Below are 24,008 nucleotides of genomic sequence, written 5' to 3' on the forward strand. Positions count from 1 at the left end.
AGCCCTTCATAATGAGACACAACAACATTTAATTTCCTTTTGGGATTAATAAAGTATTTTTGAATTTGAATTGAATTGAATTAGCCCACTGGAAAGGAAATATATGAAAAAGAATAAAAATAAACAAACAAACATGCTGGTCCCTTTGTTGGTCTTCTTTTTTTAAACTTATTTGAGTTTTCAAAAACTATCATAATAAATTAGACTCTAAATTAATTAGGTTGATTTAGATTTGATTTGATTTAATTGGGTTCTAACTACTTAGGCTGAAATAAATCATAATTATATTCAAATGTATTTAATATGATTAGAATGAGTTGGTTTGCAATAAACTTAATGAAACTGAACTTTAAACCTTGACAATTTCTAGGTACAGTCTGATCAAATTATTTGTGTGTTGTACAGTGTAAATAAAAGGAATGCAAGAGACGAACGCTATATATATAATTTTTTTGTTTTCCTTATTTGCTAACCTGAATTTTGCTTACCTAATGAAACTTTTCAAACATTTTCAGTGACACATTGATTCAGATTATATGGTTTCTATATATGAGACAGAGGTGAACTGTCTTTTTATTGTCTAATTCAGTCCATCTAAAGAAAGAGAAATCTCCAGATCATCCTTAAGGACAAAGTTTAGCACTTATGTCTTAGTGCCCCTCAATAATCAGTTATGTGGGCACACTTTTTAATTGTTGAGTTTGTTCTACATATAGTATTGTTGTTTTTTACATTATTAAACACTAGCAGTAATATTGCTGATGATTGCTGTTTTAAAGTCATCAAACCTGGCTCCTAACTGGATGAAGGCTTCCTGTGCCATTTCATTTTCTTTTGTGACCAGAGCTTAACGTGCTTTAAAAAGAATGAACAAAGGCACTTATTGCTGCAATTGGTAATATGCTGACAGGGAGAGGTTTTGCATCTGAAATATATTTCGGTCTTTGTCTATGGTCGTTTTCTTCTTCCTCTGAGAACATGCTGAAGAAGCTGCAATGGCTGAAGCAATTAGTTAAGGAATGTGTTTTTTCTGTGTAAAATTATGCTTGTGTGTGGTAGTGAGGTCAGGAGTGGTTCATCTGTACATGAACCTTCTTCGTGTGGTAGTTGTACATGAGTGTAAATACAGTCTAGGTATGTTAGTAATATATTTCTGTGATTTACAGGGGGGGGTAAGAACTGCTAGCTGCTAAAAAGAACAATGTTTAGCTCCAACATCTAACTCCCAGTGGCTCATTTCGGACAAAACACCAAGCCAGCAGGCCAGCGGATCACGTCTGAACCTTGCCCAGCCACACACGCTCACAAACACAAACACCCTCTGGGCGATACAACAACAGCCGTTGCCCTGCGGCATGGGAACCTTGTGCGTGGAACTGAACCAAAGCACAACAGAACAAACTATCAGAGTCTGGCGGATCAGTGTTTCCCCATTCACATCCAATCACACACACACACACACACAGCCAAATATGCACACAAACACTAGCAACTCTGACTAATCTATTGTCAATGGCAAAGTGAGCCAGACCCACCAGACCAGCCATCCAGTCACAGAAGAGCTGCACTAGTGGTGCTCGGGGAGCTGCAGCTTGCACTGTGGCAACGTGCACCATCTATAGGACAGAAAGGGAATGGCAGCTAAACATTTAAAAATAAATTACAGTACAGGGCCACATTATTTTACAGTTTCTGAATTAATTTGTAATGGAGAATTGTTTTTCCTATTTCTTGTGAAATGTTTAAAAAATATGAACCTAATATAACCTGATCAACCTCTATGACAGCTAATATTCAGTGAGTATGAAGCAAAACACAGATGAAGATAAGTGCCTATAGTATAACAAAATATATCTCCATCATGCATTTGTTTGGCATTGATTCAGTGACGACAACAGCCCACAGACAGAAACACTAATTGCATTAAAGTTTTTAATAGGTCAGCTTCATACAGCTCCCTGAAACCTAATTTCCTGAAAACAAGAAAATAAGATTTAGTTAAGTAATGGTGATAATTGTGCAACATAATTCTGCCCTTAGGGATTTAGTGTGCCAAGAAAAGCCAATTTTAATTGTACTAAAGATAACACTGTTTTTATTGCACAAACAAGCACAATACAAAATAAAAAAAATATATCATAGTATCCTTCACATGACAAATATACAATGCATCCTCACAGTCTTATTTGTTCAGCTTTATTTGTTCCGTAACCCTTCTGTATAATGTAGTGCTGTGCAGACGTACACAAAACCCTGTTCTGGCAATTAGAACTGATGGGAGTTTGTGTAATGAGGACTGTATAAGACTTAAACCCACTGATGATCCGGTCAGTCTAAATCAATAGCTGACATATAATTAGGCTGAGTAATATAAACAGATACATTTCTCCCTGTCTGTCAAAGTACACAAGCAGGAAACATGGGCCATAAGTGGGAGGGTCTTTGGAGGCGAGTGCAGTGTTTGACCACCTGACCTTTCAGCGTTTGAGCAACTAATGGAGAGATGGGGAAACAAGGTAAGAGGGCATGTCTGCGTAGTTTTCAAACAACGTGCAGAACACGTGCAAATTCAGCTTTCAGTGTAAATGTATTCTAAATTTCTTTGCCAACTATTAGACTCTGAACCAGCATCTACAGTCTGATGGCTGCCTTCATGGAATCACTTGGCTTAAGCATGGGTGATAATATGTTTATGAACCAGATGCATGGATTAATCTGGGCTTTTAAGCAATCATGATGCTGATCCACATCAATGCCATATCACAGCAAAATCACTGACATGTTGTTAGGCTCTGTTCTTATGTTATATCTAACCTGGGCTTCAATGTGCCCCTGTTAGTCAGTAATGATGTTGCATGTTCCAAAGTTTCCACTTTGCCTGTTCACAGTGTAGAGAGGCTCCAGGAAATGGACGGATGAATAGATGGATTTGATATGACTGTTATGTGACTGAGCTTAGGCAAAACTATAGAATAAACACCTACTATATTTAGTGGTGGTTTTAAAAGTGGAACTAAAGCCCAAATAAACTTTTTCTTGCAGATAAACTGTATAAATTGGGCCTTAAGGGTACTATCTTTATGTTACTGTGCATTTCTTTGTACATTTTCATGTAAACTTGTATAATTCTGCAATATTTGTCCTAAAACCGTCTTAGTGCTACCCTCTTCGGGTTGAACTGTGCTACTGCAGTTTCATTTTGCTATTGCTTTAAACGGTACAGCTTGGTACATGTCTACATCACAGCCCCGTGTTTGGGTATAAAACCAACTGACTCATACAGCGAGTCAGGGGTTGGAATTGTGTGCATTCATCATAGCGTTTTTCAATCATATGCTTTACTTGAGATAATATAAATCTACATGTAAATGTAAACTTTCTGAAGGTTTGTTACTGCTTTGACCGTTAGTCCATGTCTTTTCCACTCAGAAACTGGACCTATTCTGTTGTCCGCTGCCCCGGCAGCGCCGGCTTCTGGCACCACTGAGTCAGCGCCTTGAGCCAGCAGCTCGAACTGATAAGGCTCAGGCCTGCTGGGCTCCATAAAGCCCCTACTATTTCTATTCAGTGGATTTTTTTTCAGCTGGAGCATAGGCATAGCCCTATGGATGAAATAATATTTGAGATTCAGGGGTTGGCCCTGTGGAGGACTGATGACCTGTCCAGGCTGTCCCCTGCCTACGACAGGCTCCAGGGACACAGATCATAGCTGAATAATCCTACTGCTAAAGACTAAGTACTAAAGACTTAAACTCCAAGTTATATCTGTATCCAGCATGCCTTTCCCTCTGCAGCCAAGACCTGTATTTGTCCAACCAAGGCCAGCATTGTGCAAGCTGCCAGACGCTGGACAGTGTGCAGAGCATGGAGGTGGAGGTGAGTCGAACTGGCAACGAAGTCAGGAGCCAAGTTGATAATTCTGTAAGCTTGCACAGCTACAGGAGAAGCGACGCAATGCTCTGCATGCACCTGGCTTTTAGAGCAATCTCCTGAGATATAGACAAAGAGTGTGAGAGGGTGGGGGAGAGATAAAGAGGGGGAGTGAAGGAATGGACGCACAAGTGAGACCGTATAAAATATAGAGAGGAAGAGATAAAAGGCCTTTCGGTATTCACTTGGCTTCCATCCTCTCTTGGGGTCAGGATCACCTCCACTTATTGAAGAATAGGAGCCACTGCTGGACTGGCTGATAGCTTTGCGAGGGCAAAGGGAGAAAGGACAAAAGATCCAGGAGGAGAAAGAATGAATATGACAAAGACAAAAAGGGCTGAATGAGGAGAAAGTGGAGAGGATGTTTTGCACTAGTTTTCATCCATTAATGCCCCCACATTATTAAAAACAAACACGTAAAGGCAGCACACTGAGTGCACAACAGTCTAACTGGAGTATTAGGTCACTGCAGGAGAGAGGCCATACATCGCCAAGGTCAGATATACGGCAGATAAAAAGAGACAGCATTTCAAAATCTCTATTAAAACCAGTCACTATGCCGTCATATTATCTTTCCTATTTAATGATAACCAAACAGGCTTTAATAAAGCTCCCGTAGCCTAAAGCCACGTTCTTAGACTTTATGACCTATCATGCAGGGGTTTCACAGAAATGCGTTAGCTTAATATGTTACTGACACTGTCTGAAAACCTTAAAAAGGGAATAAAGGGAAACTGCTGCTAAGAATCTCAGCATGAGCTGAAAATGTTCTCTAGTTATTTGTAAAATCATTAGAAGTTTTCATTCCCGGTTAAAACCGAACTGTACAGAACAGAAAAAGGGTCTGACAGGTGAATAGATTTACAGATTATTGGAATGAAAAGAAAATGTTTTAAAAAATCTAGCAAGGAACAAGTTCAGAAACCCAGAGTTTATGGGTCATGAATACGAGGCTTCACTTAACCTAAACATATTACCACTCAAATATGTTCCACAGGAAAGTGATTTTAATAACACATGCATAATACTAATTAGAATCATTAGTCCCCAAAAATATATTGTGTGAAGTGTGCTGCATGATCAATGTACTTATTGTAGACGGCAATAAGTCAAGAGAATATACAAAGCAGAGGAATGTTGACTTTCTTAAAGACCGCACCTTTTATATATGTGCATTCCAATATTGAAATAAATAGCAATAAAAAGGAGAAATGGCCTCGATAAAATACAGTGGAATGCATGTAATGGAAAATTGTAATCTGTATAATTTAGCCTGAGTTAGCTGGAGCAGAAAGCAACTTACCGAGGGTTTGCCACACTGACAAAAATGAATAAAGAGTCATTTTGTGAAGGAGAAGCTTGACATTATCAGCTCCCCTGGAGATGCATAGCCATTTGCAGATAAATTGAGGCCCTTAGTTTAAAGTTAATTGGATCAACCTGCAGTACACCTTTGGAGTCACAGGGGTCAGCTCATATTATTCATATTCAGGTAATTATGTATTGCGTGGATGTCTTTTTGTCAGCCTGCTCTCTAAAGCCTGAACTGGGCACAACATGTGAGGAGGTTAAACTGGCCCCCGGCAGTGGGAGGAGGAGGCCAAATATTCTCAGAACATTTTTAAGAGGCTGTGATACAGCACGGAAATTTCAGGCAATAAAAAAAGAAATACATGGAATATATTAGATGACTTCATTTCTTTGTGACTTTGAGTACATCTGTTATAACATGTATGCTGTTTATATTTTAGTCATTTTATTTATTTAGTCTATCATTCTGTCATCTGCAAGTCTCTGTTACCCTCAGTCTTTGAGTCTTGTTCACACATACCTTGTCATACCTCACCTACACACATTCACACATACATTCTCCTGCCGTGGGAGACTGTGGCTTATGTCCCAGTGAATAAAAACACCATTATTCAGCTAATTAATATCTTAATTAAAACTTGCTGGCACATCAGCTGTGGTTGATTACATCATCATTAGGAGTAATTGGGGATTTCTTTAATGGCACCTTGAGAGAAGAAGAGAGAGAGGGAGGATGGGAGACAGAAAATGTTCCCTCAACTCTTCCGACGTTCCGTTCAGCATTTAGAGAATGATTTCTGAAATCAAATTGTAAAGAATTAAATGGAGGTCAGTATAACAGAATGACATCAGTGAAGTGCAGATTTATTTTCTCAGTAGCGAATTATTCAATGAATTGTTAGGCAGGTGCTTTCTGGTCCTTTTTGTGCATTTTCTGCCTCCAGTGGAAAAATACATACCTGTATTAATGCAGCCACACTAGAATTAAAAAAAAAGAAGAAGAAAAAATATGTTTCTTTAAGAACATTTACATTTTTGGGAAGCAGATAAGCAACTGATTCAAGAATTCAATACTGCAGCAGAGAATTCTGAGGGAAACAAACAACATAAAACCCTGTGTCCACAGTGTTTACTCACAGCAAGGACATTAACATTGTAAATTAAAAATAGGGTTATAGTTATGCAACATAAACCCAAGTATGACAACTTCAAAGCTTGCTGATTTCAATGAATAAACACAAGAATGATTTCTGTGAAATATAATGTATTTCTTAAACCTGAGAATGTTTAAAAATTGCTTCATTCTCCGCTGCACTGAAACCACCAGATTCACATCTAAAGGTCACTTTCAGCATCTTTTAAAACATCATTACCCTTCCTCTAGAGAGTATCTGAAATGCTACAGCACCAAAAACAACCTGTCTACACAGATGTCTTGAAAGAATAAAACAATGATAACTTAATGTTAACCAGACTAGGCTTGAAAACTACTGTAAACACCAAAGATGGTCCTTTTTGCATAAATTACTGTGCATCAATGCAGCATGGTATACAGGGGGTCAGCCTGTCGTGTTCACTTAGCCCAGGTTGCCTTATTAGTAGGCTTCAGCTTGTCTGCACTCTTGTGCCTCTCATGTTTATCTTGACAACAGTCTACAGATTCTCTGAGGTTTAGGTCAGGCCACAGTGAATAAAGCTGGTATTCCTTCTTTGGCAGCGTGGCAGATGCCATGTCCTGCTGGAAAAAGAAATCAGCATCTCCAAAAAGCTTGTTGTAAAGGGAAGCATGAAGTGCTCTGATATTTACTGGTGGATGGTTGCGTTCACTTTGGACCTGAAAACCACACTGGGCCATCACCAGCTGATGACAATACTCCCCAAATCATCACAGACTGGAAACTTCTCTCTGCACTTCAAGCAAATTACATTGTGGCTCTCCACTCTTCCTCCAGACTCTGAGACCTTGATTTTCAAATTAAATGCAAAATTAACTTTTATCTGAAAAAGGGTTACAGACTACTGAGCAAGAGTCCAGTTTTTTATCTCCTTAGCCCAAATACGTTTTGGGTAAGGAGTGGTTGTAGCCTATGTTCTTGGTACATCTGTGTGTGATGCCTCTTGAAGCAATAACTTCATCTGTAGTCCAAACTTCAGTCAGTCAGTCATTTTCTACTGCCTCTTCCATAGTGGGTCACGGGGAAGCTGGTACCTATCTCCAACAGTCTATGGGCGGGAGATGGGGTACACCCTGGACAGGTCGCCAGTCCATCGCAGGGCAGATGGACTGGCGAACTTAAGGGAGTCCAAACTTAATCTCCCAACTCAACTCAAATAGACTTTTTTTCACAATGCTCTCAATGTTGTGGTTCCTGTTGTTGCTTGTGCTTCTACCAAACGTTTTCCTTCCATCCAACTCTCCATTTATAGACTTGGGCACAGCGCTCTGTTCAGCCAGCTTCATTAACAATAGTATTAGCACTGTATTTGTGGTTAACCCTATATGTGGAGTGTGTTACAATGTCATTTTCATTATTATATAGGCCATAAAATGACCACAATATAGTACCTCTGTATTAATAATGTGTTTGGCCTTCAGTTTTCATGAGCTATAAGCCATAATCATTAAAGAAATTACATAATAAACACTTGACCTCTATGGGCCTTTTTGTCAAACTTAGACATGTCAACTTATGGGTCAAAAGTACATGCCAAAATGACATTTTGGGCACATAAATACATGGCATCCTAGAACTAAACCTGCAATTCCCAGTTCTTTCGTTTACTGTTTTTATACCACAACACAGTAAAAAAGTCAAAGTCCTGTTTTAAAGTCTGTAAAATGATTGGTACTTGGAATAAATGGTATTTGCTTAAGCGGTAGTGGTTTTAAAAAGTCTGAACCATTGCTTTTAATTAAACACTATACTGACTTCAGACATTTTATCACAGAGGCCGCATAAATTTACATTGTCCAATTGGTTTTCATAATCTTTTGCCTATCAATGATGTAAGCAGTTCATTGTAGTACAACCACTGAGAGTTAGAACTAATGTACCATCATTTTACCCGACACCATGCTTTAGGGTTAAAGGATTTTTCTCCTGGTCTTAAACGAGGACAAGGTTACAGCCAGAACTAAAGGCTTTTGACTGGTAAATATATTGCACATTTTATAGCCTTTTCCCCAATTATAAACCATTTAGACACTTTAACTGACTTACATTCATCCCAGCAACTTCTAATCTGATGTGTTTTCTGAGTGTTAGCTGGCTACTGATCTATGATAAACCATCTGAAATATGCTCTTTACCTCTGACTGCAATAACTGAAACCGGACGGCATAATGAAATTAGTCCAGACAAACCCCGTCCATTCTCTTTATGCCTCATTAGAACCTCATGTCCATTCAATACACACTGCCTGGGTCTCATGTAAGAGCCATTGAAAGCTCTGTGAATCCACCTCTGTTTTTCTAATTTAATTCAGGATGAAAAGAGGCGGCTGTTTTTTTTATTTAGCTGGGATATTGCATTAAGTAGTCTGTAACTAAGACTAATTATTGTATAATTTGTTTATCTATCATTCTATCATCTCTCTCTTTATTTTCAGTTTATGTACTATTGTTAATGGTACGCTACCTCTGAAAAAACTTCAAAGGCAGAGAATTACGGCTTAGAATGTTTCAATAAAATGAAAGCACTAAGATTCTTAAAACATCAGGTTTTAAAGCCCCCCAATGGGCATCCATAAAATAGTGGCATAGAGAAAAGACTATGAATCATAGTCTGTTGGTGTGCTTTAGATCTCTGTGTCCTGCTGCTTAACCAAATGTGCTTAAGCTTAAGGTCACGAACGGACCTTGAAGAATAAATGGCTTGGTCAGTTATGGCAATTCATCTAGGTCATGAGGCAGCAAAGTAACCCAAGCCCATCACAATTCACCACCTTGTTTGACCGCAGAGATAAGAATTTACGCCAGATCCAACAGTAGGCAAATCTTCAACAATGTTTAAATTTTGTGTACAAAATACTTCCAAAAATCTTTGAGACAGGGCCTTTGTGTTCTCATTGGTGGGCAGTGGTTGGGGCCTTGGGATTCTTCCATTAATGCCGTTTTTGCCCAGTGTCTTTCTTGTTGTTGAATCATGAACACTGATCTTAACTGAGGTAAGTAAAGCTGCAGTGCTGTATTTGTTCAAGGTTGTTTTGTGACCCCCTGGATGTAACATTTAAGCCCTCTTGCAGTTTTGTAGGCTAGCCAGTCGTAGGACTGTTTACCACTGGTTTCTCCGTTTGTGTATAATGGCAATGGTTTGCTGGAGTCACAAAAAGGATCTTTTAGCCTACTTTATGCTGTCAGACAGGCTGTCTAATTTTACAGGTTGGACAGTAATCAGGCCTGGGTATGGCTACTGAAATTGAACCAAAGAATGTTGTTAATCACAGTTCATTAATCACAATTACTGTTTCACATAGGGCCAGCTTGGTATGGCAATCATTTTTCCCTTAATAAATAAGACCATTATTTGAAAACTGGATTTTGAATTTATTTCGGTTATCTTTATCTGATATTACAATATGTTTGATTATCTGAAACATTTTTAAGTGACAACAAAACACAAAGATTAATATGTAAAGTGGAAATACATTTTTATAGAATTTCATGTATGTACGGTGGTGCAGTTGGTAGCACTGTTGCCTTGCAGCAAGAAGGTCCTGGGTTCGATTCCCGGCCTGGGGTCTTTCTGCATGGAGTTTGCATGTTCTCCCCGTGCATGCATGGGTTCTCACTGGGTACTCTGGCTTCCTCCCACAGTCCAAAGACATGCATGTTAGGTTAATTGGTAACTCTAGGTGTATGAATGAGTGTGTGTGTGGTTGTTTGTGTGTTACCCTGCGATGGACTGGCGACCTGCCCAGGGTGTACCCTGCCTCTTGCCCATAGACAGCTGGAGATAGGCACCAGCTCCCCTGTGACCCACTATGGAATAAGTGGTAGAAAATGACTGACTGACTTAATGTATGTATGTACAAGCCCTCACCTACTGCCATGAGACAAGGAAAATTAATAAAAGAATGAAATACAAGCAACTGAAATAAGCAATGTGTGACCAGCTCAGCCTTATGGATAGAGAGGGAAGCTGCTGGTAAGGTGCTTTTAGCATCTGAGTTGGAAAATGTGTTGATGTCTTTCTTTGGAGACTTACGGGCATAGCCCACTTGCAGGAGCCCCGAGACAGACCCACAACTTCCTGGTGGTTCTATTTATCTCTTCACGCCTGAAGATACCTTTGGATTTCCCTTTAGGGTACCTCTTGGGGTCGTGAAAGCCTCTTCAAAAGCTGGAGAGCGTCACCAGGAAGAGGAATGTCCTGCCATAGTACACCCACAACCCCGATCTCAGAGATAAGTAGGCGAAGGATGGATGGATGGATGGATCACCAATTAGTCTCCATATTTAACCCTAATTTGCAGCAGAAATTCTTTTAAGCCACATTTCAGGAAGGGACATATATTGCTCAAGTCTAAACAAGCAACATGCAATGGTGTGTTGAAGGATAACTGCATATGACTAAAATCCTGTCAAATCCACCAAACGAAAGACCCCGATCTACTGGTCAGTCCTCATTGTCTTAAGCCAGATGACAGCTACATCTGAAATCTCATTGGTTATGTCCAACGTGGAACATGTAAATATTGATCAGATCAGTCAGAATAGACTTTCCTTCTTGACTTATTGCATGCTGGAGAAATGGATGCGAGGGACTTTGAAATATTCTGTAAAGGAATGGCATCTGTAGCTTAGACTCTATTATTTACCCTGGGTCAGAAGCGATTCTGACTAATGACTAGCTCTGTAACAATACATGGTATAAACTATTGAGGAGAATGTAGTGTTTGTGTAACAGAGCTATTCTTAAATGGATTTTACTGTTTTCTTCCCTCTAAATACCTTTTATTATGCTTTAGTAATCAAAGAAATATTATGAAGGAACAATACAGTGTTTTTTATGTATTTCTATAAAGCACATTTAAACAGCTCTAACCTGTAAGAATTAAGAAGCTGCTGCATTTATCCAAATGTGTTGATCCACTTTTAAATTCTTATTTATTCTGTTTTATACACTCCAGCACATTAGGAGTTGACTGACTATAAGCTCATTTAAAGACACACTTTCCAACTTAATCTCCTTACACAGAGGCACACTGAGAAACACATGAGTGAATAACTAACATTATCTCATTAACATCTAAATCTCTGGCATTATTTTGTTAAAGTCAATAGACAAAAAATAAAAGATTTCTGTGAGGATGCTGAAAGGCAAAACACTTATTTTACAGGTACATCTTTGTGCCCGTCCTGAACTAAGGCCATATGATATGGACCTTGACCAAGAGAACAAGACCACGAATATAAGCAGCTGAATTGAGTTTCATGCAAAGGGTGGCTGGGCTCCTCATTGAAGACAAGTTAAGGAGCTCTGTTATTTAGAAGGAGCTGGAAGTAGAGACGCTCGTCTTCGGCATCATGAAGAGTAGGTTGAGGTGGTTCAGGCAACTGATTGGGATGGTCAGTGAATATCTTTGGACATACCACTGGGATAACATCCAGGTTTGGTGTTGGTCCTTTCTTTGTGGTTGTGGTCATTTTGTAACTGACTCGGTGTTGTTTACTTGTTTCGTATCAGCCATGCTTTAATTTCTACCTGCCAGAAGAGCATTTCGTTACCGCTTTGACAGCCAACATCTCAAAATATAAAAATGATTAAAATTATGCATGTGATTTGAACATTTTCATGACAACTTATCTCTTTATAATTCATTCAAATAGTTAACAACAGCAAAACCATAGACCACTGTTAAACACGTGAGTATGAAATGGCTTGCTGATGTGCAAAATGGAATTAGTACGAGAAAAATGGAAATGTGTCAGAAAAAACTGACAAATGTGTTGGGAGAACTGGAATGCCCTGGGCCTAGTCATGAGGAGCTGAAGACTGTTGACACAGAGGGATGTCTTGGATTCCCTCCTGCATCTTTTACCTCTAACCAATTTCAGATAATATCAAAACAATAGACAGATGGAGGGATAGAAGGATGTACACCAAACTGAAAAGATTATCATCCACTGCTCTAGTAGGGTTGCAATCAGTGTACAGATGTCAATGAATCAAAGTCAGAGAAGTGACAACAAAAGTTTCTTTCATCATAATGTGGAAAGCAGACAATTTACTATTCTAAAGACAGAGGCAAAGCTGAAGTATTATTAGAACTCATCCAGGATCAAACTCAAGCTAAACTTGCTCTCATTTTAGACTGGGGAGGAATTTAGGCTGAGAAGCGAACAGATGAAGTCAAAAGAATTTCAAAAAAGCAACTCTAAGAAGAGGAAATTCTAAAGGTGGATATAAATTTAAGGATAAACAAGGGTGTTTTTAGTAGTTTGTAGTTGTATTTTTTAAGTCTCCCAAAAATCATATTGTACCTTTAGGTCATCTCACTGTCATGTATTCATTCCTATGTGTGTTTCATGTAAATTCTCACAAATTCTTATTGTGTGTTGGAGCACTTTGGAGTCTTTGCTATGCAGGAATTATCACTGAAATAGGTATGCCAAAACTATGCAAGTACTCCTAACTACAGATTATAATTTATATACATTTTCTCTTTCACTCCTTTTTTCCAGAGTAAAATCCTTAAGTGCATTAGATAGGAAGACTGTTAAAGCATTTCCAGCATAAAAATGCCATCTGTAAAGAACTGGGTTTTCTTTTTTTTTTTTTTTTACGTGCCTAAACAGAAAGTCTGATGGTTACCTTATGTATGCCTCAACTGGTTAATTTCCTTGACAGGAGTAGATGTGTAAAACATCAATTATGTTGCCAAAACTACAGGGGTTGGACAATGAAACTGAAACACCTGTCATTTTAGTGTGGGAGGTTTCATGGCTAAATTGGACCAACCTGGTAGCCAGTCTTCATTGATTGCACATTGCACCAGTAAGAGCAGAGTGTGAAGGTTCAATTATCAGGGTAAGATAATATTGAAATGCACACAACATTATGGGTGACATACCAGAGTTCAAAAGAGGACAAATTGATGGTGTACGTCTTACTGGCATATCTGTGACTAAGACAGTAAGTCTTTGTGATGTATCAAGAGCCACGGTATCCAGGGTAATGTCCACCAAGAAGGACGAACCACATCCAACAGGATTAACTGTGGACGCAAGAGGAAGCTGTCTGAAAGGGATGTTTGGGTGCTAACCCGGATTGTATCCAAAAAACATAAAACCACGGCTGCCCAAATCACGGCAGAATTAAATGTGCACCTCAACTCTCCTGTTTCCACCAGAACTGTCCGTCGGGAGCTCCACAGGGTCAATATACACGGCTGGGCTGCTATAGCCAAACCTTTGGTCACTCATGCCAATGCCAAACGTCGGTTTCAATGGTGCAAGGAGCGCAAATCTTGGGCTGTGGACAATGTGAAACATGTATTGTTCTCTGATAAGTCCACCTTTACTGTTTTCCCCACATCCGGGAGAGTTACGGTGTGGAGAAGCCCCAAAGAAGCGTAACACCCAGACTGTTGCATGTCCAGATTTAAGCATGGGGGTGGATCAGTGATGGTTTGGGCTGCCATATCATGGCATTCCCTTGGCCCAATACTTGTGCTAGATGGGCACGTCACTGCCAAGGACTACCGAACCATTCTTGAGGACCATGTGCACCCAATGGTTCAAACATTGTATCCTGAAGGCGGTGCCGTGTATCAGGATGACAATGCACCAATACACACAGCAAGACTGGTGAAAGATTGGTTTGATGAACTTGAAAGTGAAGTTGAACATCTCCCATGGCCTGCACAGTCACCAGATCTAAGTATCATTGAGCCACTTTGGGGTGTTTTGGAGGAGCGAGTCAGGAAACGTTTTCTTCCACCAGTATCACGTAGTGACCTGGCCACTATCCTGCAAGAAGAATGGCTTAAAATCCCTCTGACCACTGTGCAGGACTTGTATATGTCATTCCCAAGACGAATTGACGCTGTATTGGCCGCAAACTAATACATTATTGTGGTCTAAAACCAAGTGTTTCAGTTTCATTGTCCAACCCCTGTGCATGCTCTCCCCTGCATTTGAGTTTATTCCATCTACTTCCATCATCATAGGTGTATAAAATTCAGCACCTGAACATGCAAACAGCTTCTACAAACATTTGTGATAGAATGGGTAGCTCACAAGAGCTCATTGAATTCTGGTGTGCTGCCGTAACAGGATGCCACATGTGTAAATAGTGAAATTTACCACCTACTATTTACTGTGTACCACAGTCAACAATGGTATTATTATATGGGAGTGGTTGGGAACAACAACACTCTGGCACAAAGTTGTGGGCCATGTATAATCACAAAGTGGAGTTAGCAGATGCTTGTAGGAACAATATGGGCATAGCTCCTTCCTGTTCTAACATGACTGCAGACCAGTGCACAAAGCACGGCCCATAAGGACATGGATTTGTGAGTTTGGTGTGGAAGAACTTTACTGGCCTGCACAGAGTTCTGAGTCAATGCTACAGAAGACCTTTGAGATGGTTTAGTGTGAGATTAGACTTCTCGTCCAACATCAGTGTCTGACCTCATAAATGTGCTTCTGAAAGAAAGGTCATAAATTTCCACAAGTACACTCCTAAACCTTGTGGAAAGCCTTCCCAGAAGCATAGTTGCTGTGATTGCTGCAAAGGGTGGTCTGACATCATATTAAACCCTAGAGATTAAGAATAGGATGTCTCTTAATTTCACATGCGTGTGAAAGCAGATGAGTGAATAATGTAGTCTATCAGTGGTACATGCACATGGCTGAAGATATCTTTGCACAGCTTTTTAAGCTTTCTGCACCACTGGTATGAAAATGACTCAAACTCTTAGTGAATTTGGAAAAATAATCAAATGGAAAATTAAACTCTTTCATAGAGTTTTAGAGACAATTCTATAGTTTTCCTGGTTCTAGGGTTCAGTGAGAAAATATATCAGTGAATGTGTGCTTGTTAAATTAGGATTCCACAGGATGAGAAATATGTCAAATTATGAAGACATACATTTCAAACTTTTTCTGTGATAAAGATGGAAGCAAAATGATGCAGTCCTCTCTGTGAGACATGTAGTCAACTTATTCAGCTGTCAGAGTAATGAAAAGGTGTCTGTCTAAAACAGGATTCAGACTATGTAATCCAGGAAACACTGTAATCCTTTTCATGACAGATAATCACAGTATGTAAATTCCGTCTTTTATCAAACAACAACGAAAAGCACATTTAAAAATGAAATGACTGAAACACAATTGGGTGAAAAGAGCTTCTAATTCAGGATTAGTATAACTGATCCAGGAAACATTCTTGGAGCTTTCCACATGCCTTCTTTCTGAGAGAATCTGTTTTCTACACATGTGCCTTTGCTTTAACGAGAGCTAAACTTGTACAACTTCCAAATAAGCATGTCAGTCAGGTGTTGTTTATTGAAAACGGTCATTAATACTCATGGATCATTTAACACCAAGGACCAGTCTAAAACTTAGAGAACTCTTTAAACAACAAAATATCTACATAAACTCTGTGGAGGACAAACTAAAATAAGAGTTCTTGTTTTCTCCCAAAAGGAATAGATTAAAAAAAATCAATACCAGCCCACAAGAAAGGAATTTACAAGTTTGCAGGGCCTTGTAATGTGGTTCAAGAAGCTGAACAAGATGCTAACTCAACCAGCTAACCTAAGGCACATATACAGTACACACATGCAGTTCCATTTACATTGGAAGGTTGAACTCTGACCCGGGTACAATATCACACCCAACTGAAGCATGTTTCAGCTGTAAATCAGAAACCAGTGGTTCTAATTAGTTTGTTCAATGACCTTAATATACTTAACAAACCATCTAGCCAAATACCATGGCAACATCATTTGCATTCCAACATCAATACTTACACTACCATAAGCTAATATATTTGCAATACAGGCAAATGTACAAAATAACAGTTTATTAAAGATATAATTTAAACATACAGCAGCCATACTGGGTTTTGAGGTCAGGCTTTTGGAGAAACCTCCAACCTACCAAGCTTTTGTTTGGACTGGAAGATCACATTCAAGGATTTTTCGTACTTGAAGCCTTCTGTGTAGAACTAAAATGCTCCAAAATCCCATACTGATTCTGTTCTTTCACTTGGCTAAAGACTAAAAACAATTTGCATCTTCTAGCCCTTAATCATGATGTTTGTATTTTGAAATCCGATGGGTTGCCACATACTGGTGCACCAGTGGTATTTCAAGATATGGACAGATATTTTCTTCCAAATGGACAATGATCAGTAAAAAAAATAAAAAAGTATTAATAATAGTGTTGCTGAGTTGCCTGGTTATTGATGCTGCTATCACACATACAGTATATTTGCTTGTGTCTGCCCAATGGCCTGTCTGTGCCACTGTCTCCCTAACTTTGCACCATGTGTTAACACATTCTGTAATGCTGGCTTCTAGCCAGATACTAGCTAATCACTCCCTGTCGGTTGAAACATTTCCATCTGTATAACTGCCTGTAAGCTAAGAAACTCTCCACATGGACTGTGTATGTCAGACATTCCATCAAAATGGAGATCATTCTGCGCATCAACTGTTTTGTTTCACACAAAGAAAATTAGCATTTTGAGCTTCCTTTAATTGCCTTCATTGCAGCCATAAATCGCTGTAAGATACAAATGTGCCCTGGTATGACAGTCAATGAAGTCATTATGCAGGGAGGCAGATGGGAGCTGCTGCTGTAATTTCCGTTTTGGATCAGAACAACATGAATTCATGAATTTGTGCTCCAATGCCGTCCAGCAGAAGGCTGAAGCAAATAAGCACTTCTCTGATGACTGCATGCCTCTTCACACTCTGACAGCGGTCATCTCTCAACCAGCACACAGCTGCCTGCTGGCGCAAATCAAGCACAGCCAAATTTAATCAGCTGCACATGGAGGCAAACCAATCGGAGGGCCTTTGGGCAAATGCAAATTTTAGTTTCACTGAAAAGCTGCCGTATTGCTATCTATTTCAATACTTTCGTTTCCAATTTGAGAAACTTGGGTTCAGCCTGAAACACACCATTATTAATAAATTTGTGTTTGTGGGGAGGAAAAACGTGATAGCACTACTAAGTGCAGTGAAGTACATTGTTTTAAATGTAATCTATTATAAAGAACTTAAAGTGGGTTTATAATTGTAAAGTACCTAGGTCCGGTAATCCCAAAAGGCCTGCAATCTGGGAAGCAGTGGTCCACACATCATCCTTCTCTACAGAGTCCAGAGAAACAGTTCTGACCTAGATTTTACAGCTCATTAACTATACAAAGACTAGCTGCAGAAAATAAACCGACAGAGAGCATGAGTGTTTTGTCTCTGGGCTGATTCCTGAGAGCAAATGTGTGGAAAAGTTAAAGCTCCTGCATGCACACACTGCACGTTCTGCGAGGAACTACATAAGCCAGAAGCGAAGGAGGTCTGAATGTGATTTGATGCTTATGGAGAGGACATCCATGCAAACAAATGGGGCAAGAAACATCCTTGATTTTATATCACCACAAAGTGTTGCTGTTATTTATGTGTTGGAGGCTGACATTTTTTTTTATTAATTTGTTAATAAGTTATCTTTGTTTGTATTTAAAATTCATCATGAATTATTACTGATATTTTTTTAGATGATTCTAGAGTATAAAAATTATCAATTATCCATCCAAAGAAACTTTCAATCACGTTAGGAAAAAATGTATAACCAAAGGTAGAACACACACTAGAACACATAAATCTAGACATTAAAGACATTGTTGTCATTGTAAAAAGAAAATTGTTAATTAGTGAAAATGACACAGCTTTTTGCCATTTTTATGCTTGCCATTGATAATTGACAATCATACCATACTTCTTAAAAAACACAAAAAAGTCATTTCTGTCATTGAAAAATCTCACCTTTTAAGAAAGCTACATCCCTTTGTCCATCCAGTAATCTGCAGAAACAACTGGGATGTCTGATGTGATGTCTATTATCAGTATCATTAGTATCAGTAGTGTACATTTGTACTGACATGCCAAAAAGCCAAAATGTTATCCAGAGAGCAAGTCAGCATTTCAAACTAATCAAATATATCTTAATTTTTAGCAGCTCTGATACTTGGGATTAATCCAGGATATTCCAAAGAATCTATGCTGTATAAAAGTAGTACTGTCAAAACAGACATACTGTATGTGCATAGGTACCTAAATAACCAAGATGTAGAGCCTCAAAAGAATTTACATGGTTGATCACACACTACAACCCTTATTTGGGTGTGGCTGAACCATCATTAGCTGATTAATGTTTCCTTGTTGAGGGTGTTAATTGACAAAATTTATTCTCCATTAGCACAGTCTCTGTTGACTGAGTCAGACTGCCCCATAACAACACATCCTATCCAAAGTGCTCTTGCCCTTCACCTCTGGCTAATGACTGGCGATATCACATCAAATTGAAGGGGATCAGATGGGTTAATTGTCTTTTTTTTTACTATCAGGCTTAGTGATATTCTATGGCACTTGTGTAGTTCTCTATAGTAATACTAAGATTTTGCAAGTTACATTTAGAGTGTATAAAGCCTCTCATCAGTTGGATGAGAGGCTTTATAAATACCTAATAAAGGCCAAGCTAAGTCATTCACGAAGGGGAAAGAAAGCTAAAAATTCCAATGTCAAAAAACTCATTGGTTCCTAAATCCTGTTGTCCCTTTATCATTTGTCTAAAATAATTCAAATTGTGATTTTTACTGTTTTGATGTTTCTAAAGCGTATGCATTTGATGTTCAACTTTATTAATATTTAGTAAATTTTCCCTTTTTCAAAACACCATCTTGCAGTGCAGATACATTTTAAAAGACAGTTGGAATCTTTTAAGTCCTATTTAGGTAGTGATTTGTTAGAAGCTGTGAAGAGCTTGGAAAAATATATCACGATCTATTATCATTATCAAATCAACACAAAGTGGAGGCTTAACATAAGGGTAACACCAACAGTGAAGCATGTATTTTACAAATGGGAAACTTCATGATTTTATGGTTATGAATGACAGCACCGTCAATAGGAGTTGCCCTGTGACTGTGGATCTACAGAACACACATTATCAGGTGATATGAGAGGAACTGTAGTACTGTTTTAGGATGCCAGCTATCACACAGAAGTATGTGACAGTGGGGAAATATATACACAAGGACAGCTGGTCAGTGGTAAGGTGTGTGGTAAGAATGGTAGATGAGGTAAAGCTGGAATTGAAATTCCATTAGGGATCCGCATTGAGCCTCTTTTTGTTTGAAATGGTAATGAGATCTGGCAGAAGTCTTCATGTCAGTCAAACAGGAGTTTCCATGGGCTACAATGTTTGGAAATGACAGAGGGATCTGTTGTCAAAGTACAGAGCAGGTGAAAACGTGCCTAGCGGAATGATCTGGAGAGAAATAAGGATGAAAAGTAAAAGAAACAAGAAACAAGACACAATACACATGTGAAGACAGCTGGATCAGTTCAGCTATGAAGAGTAGAGGTACTGAAAGTGGATGATTTTAGGTATCTGGTGTCAACCAATATGAAACCGAAAATGCAAAAGACAGATGAATAGAAGAATGTAGATAAGTAATGATGGCTATATTGGACAAATAACGTGAATATGGAGCTGTCAATGAGAAGATTTAGAAGAAGACCACAGTGAAGTTTCGTGGATGTAGTGAAGGAGAATATTTCAGAGTCTGTGTGACAGAGGAGCATACCTAGCGATATTGCGAGATGGTTTGAGATAATATAACTAATTAAACAACAAGTGAAAAGAAGGAGAAGAGAATGATACTTCATAAGACCTTCACTCTGTTGTGGCTGTCTTCCATTTCCCCACCATCTGCTTGTCACTGGCTTTTCAGCAAACATTGTATGGGGACATTGCTGTTTTTTTGTTGTTGATGTCTGTTTTGCTGCAGCCACTGGGTTAGGCCATCAATGCCCCAAAACTCCTTGTTTCACAGTCAGTGTTTCTATATTTATATCACAAGCTCATACTCTTGTCATATGCTTAATATAGGGATCAAAATATGCTCTGCCAAATTTATTTTAAAGAGATTTCATGCTGAAATAGACACACTAATTATGATAGGTTGAGGCTGTCAGTGACAAAAACAAGCACTTTTACTTTGCCTTGAATAACTGTCATATGTAATTATATTGTGGCAATTGCCTGTCAATGGGTTTGCTCCTATTACAGAAAATATTGCAAGGAATTTGGAGTTACTGTTTGAAAGTCAGCAACAAACATATTTTGAAAAATCTCTACCTTGAAAGAAAGAGTGACCACACTTTCAGCTAGTTGAATGCGAATATGTAACATGGCATGAAGTAATTATAGCTTGCTCATAAATCCGTATGCATAAACGAGCATTACCTGTCTGTTTGTATGATCACAGGAATAGTTGTCAAATCATAAGCAAACCAAACTTTAAAAGACAAAGGGATTTATACTTATGCACTTAATATTTGTTATGAACATAAAAGACTCAAAATACAGGTCCTTGCAGTTCATTGAATGGTTGCTGGGTCCTGGACAAACCACAGCTCTAACTCAAATAAGTCCACATTTTTCCTTTTCAAAACAACCACAGGCACACTGGGATATTGGAAAGAACCATACAGAAATGGGCAATGTCTAAATGCTTAACGCAGTCAACAAAATCAACATGTAGTCCCAGTAGAGTCCTAAAACTAAGCACACACAGTCAGACTTCTTGTTGTATACTTAGACAGGAGCCAGCACAAAGAAAGAGAGAAAAAGAACAGGTACATATCAGGACTGAGAGAGAGTAAAATAAAGTTGAAGACAGCGGAAGAGATTGATTTTCTTTGACATTTCCCACTGAAAAAGTTCTGAACTCATCATAGGGACTTGGAAAAAAGAAAAGAGAAACCATACACTGGCTCCTCCAGCCGTTCCTAAGCAACAGCCTTCACCCGAGGCGAGATCAACGAGCTATGGAGGAAGAGGGATAGAAAGAATGATAGCAGTTGAGAAGAAAGACACAGAGAACAATACGGAGATATCGCAATGAACTCTACAAAGCGTTGGGTGAAAGCTTTGGTATATTGATTTTAGGTGATATTCATGATTAATGTTTCAGTATGTTTTTGAGAAATCTATTGGATTTTATTTGGAGGACTGAAACTACACACAGCAAAAGGAAATATGAAATGAATGGCTCACTAACTATAACATGATATATTGTGTAAAAAAGGAAATTGCTCTATCTGTTCTTCCACACCACTTTGCCTAAAGACAATTATTTCACTATTTCACTCTCATTTTATTTTATCTGAATCTCTGCTCATGCACATAGGTGCAATAACTTTTAACCCACCAGCAAAAATCATTGAAACACATCAAAAACTGATCATTTTTCTTGAGCAATGAAATTTCCAAGAGTGACATTGGAAATTAAAACCACTATCACATTACTGGTTATACATTCCTCTGGGGCTCCTTGATTCTTGTTAGTTTGCTACAACTATAGCAACAACATTAAATTTTTTTGTCAAGCAACAACAAAATACTGCAAATGAGTAATATTAAAAACAGGACGTTTGTATGGTGTAAGACTAGCAGATAAATTCAACCCAGAACACTGAAAGGTACTGCTTACACAGAACGACCTGCTTTGAAAAAACATTGTTTTAACCTTATTAAAGATACCACCTGTTCTCTACAAACTGCAGTATTACTTTTCAATTTAAAAACAGTGACATAAATCACTTGTTTCATATCTTAGCCTATTTCACTTTATATGTTACGCAAAACGGATTGGTGCATATTAAACATGGTCTGAAGCTCTGTATTTGACATACAATGGCCTGTTGCAACTTCAAAAAGCCATTAAACACTTTCTTTATAAAGTAAATGGATATACGCATGTTAAATAGATCCAAACATGAAGCAATTAAGTGCAATTGGTAGAGCATCAAGCCCTGTCACTTCTGTGTGCTGCTTTTGGAGTTTCCCCGGTTTGCATAGTGCATATGTAGTGGGATAAAAGGTGCAGAATTAACAGTGTTATTAACAAATAAGGGCAGGGTATGTTGCATTTGCCATGATGTCACCATCTTGTTTTATCTTTTTATTATATTTTAGAATCAATTGTCTAATCTGGGGCTTAAGGTTTAATGCTTTCTGAGTGCCCCCATGTGTTCAAATAATTACAAAATTAATAAGAAAGTAGGTTTGCCTTCAGTTCAACAGTTCAGGCAAAAGAGGTGCTTCAGTGCAAACAGAAACAGCATCGTAGCATGAGTTAGTATTACGGGGCAATTACAGAAATATTCATGTAGCATGTATGTTAATTTTAAAGTTGTGGAATATATGTGTAGTGTATATGGCACCTAGATGTAACATTCATAGAGAAATGTTTTTTGAGATGTTCAAAAACATCAATAGCAACCTGGCTTAACAGTAGATGAAATCATGTATAGTACAGTTGTAAGGCAATGCTGGATAATTATTTACAAAAAAAAAGCTTAATTTCAACTGAAATGAAAGACAGATGTCCAATATTGTACTACTGGTATTAGGCACCAAGTAAACTGTTTACTGTAAATTACCCTTAGGTATAAGGTGTAAGGTGTGTGTGCTGCTCTGTAATTGACTGGCGGCTTGTCTAGGGTGTTCTCCGCTTCTCGCCCAAAGACCACTGGAGACAGTTATCAGCCCCCCCATGACCCTCCAAGGACCAGTCCATATAGACAGCAGACAGGTGGACAGACGGACGGACGGATGAATGGGTATTAGGAACCATTGTCGTCATAGCAAGCAAAGACAAAAAACTGGGTTTTTATTCAAATATATAAAATATTATCAATTGCTTTAAAAATATCAGTGATGGGAAATTATTTGTTTAAAGATGGTGGTGGAAAACACATGCTTGCATGTTGGTGTAGCAACACATTCAACTAGAAATGCAGCACTATATATTTTAATAAAAATCTAAAGCAGACACTCCTGAAAGAAGATTATTCTTTCTAATGTTTGTGACAAGATATTGCATATTTTTTAGAATTGTGCTCTGGTGAGAAACCTCACAGAACTCAACAAATTGATAAGCAAGTCAGACCCTCTGGTATGGACCAGACTGGAGCTTCTAGAGCAGATAGAAAGAATTTTGCACAACAACCTGTGTAACACAATGGACCAGATTCCAGACCAAGTGTAAAAGAAATCCTGGTTAAACAATGAAGTAACATTCAGGAAGGGAATTCTTTGCAGTAAAAAAATCTCAACAATAACTATCTACAACAATAGCTGTTTTTCCACATTTTTTTTTTTTTTCCATTTTCTTGGTAATATTTATGACAACAACATAATATTATGTTATGCTCTCCTGGAAATGAAGTATCATTCATTTTAATCCAATACAATGGAGGTCTCAACAGTCCTTTGCCTCAATAAAAAAAAAGTATCTTCACCTTGAATGTCTAATTATCTAGCAACTATCAGACATCCGCTGTAGGAGAATATGTCTTTGTGCATGTGAAAGAGGTTGGGAGCACAAAGACAATATTTAACCTTCATTTAGGCATGGCATCCTCCAGATGGCTGCTGACACCTGCACTATAACTGCTGGAGACAAACATGCAGACACACATCCGATCAACGAGAGAACAATCAAAGATTAAGGAGGTGC

The 24,008-nt window shown here is 38.5% G+C and overlaps 1 protein-coding gene across 1 annotated transcript in view; it reads right to left on the bottom strand.

Moving 5' to 3' along the window:
* The window catches only part of nlgn1 (neuroligin 1), a 411,986-nt gene that overhangs the window by 130,619 nt on the left and 257,359 nt on the right, over window positions 1-24,008 (bottom strand). The window lies entirely within an intron of this gene.

This window comes from Girardinichthys multiradiatus, chromosome 9 (genome assembly GCF_021462225.1).
Source record: "Girardinichthys multiradiatus isolate DD_20200921_A chromosome 9, DD_fGirMul_XY1, whole genome shotgun sequence".
Taxonomy (NCBI): Eukaryota; Metazoa; Chordata; class Actinopteri; order Cyprinodontiformes; family Goodeidae; genus Girardinichthys; species Girardinichthys multiradiatus.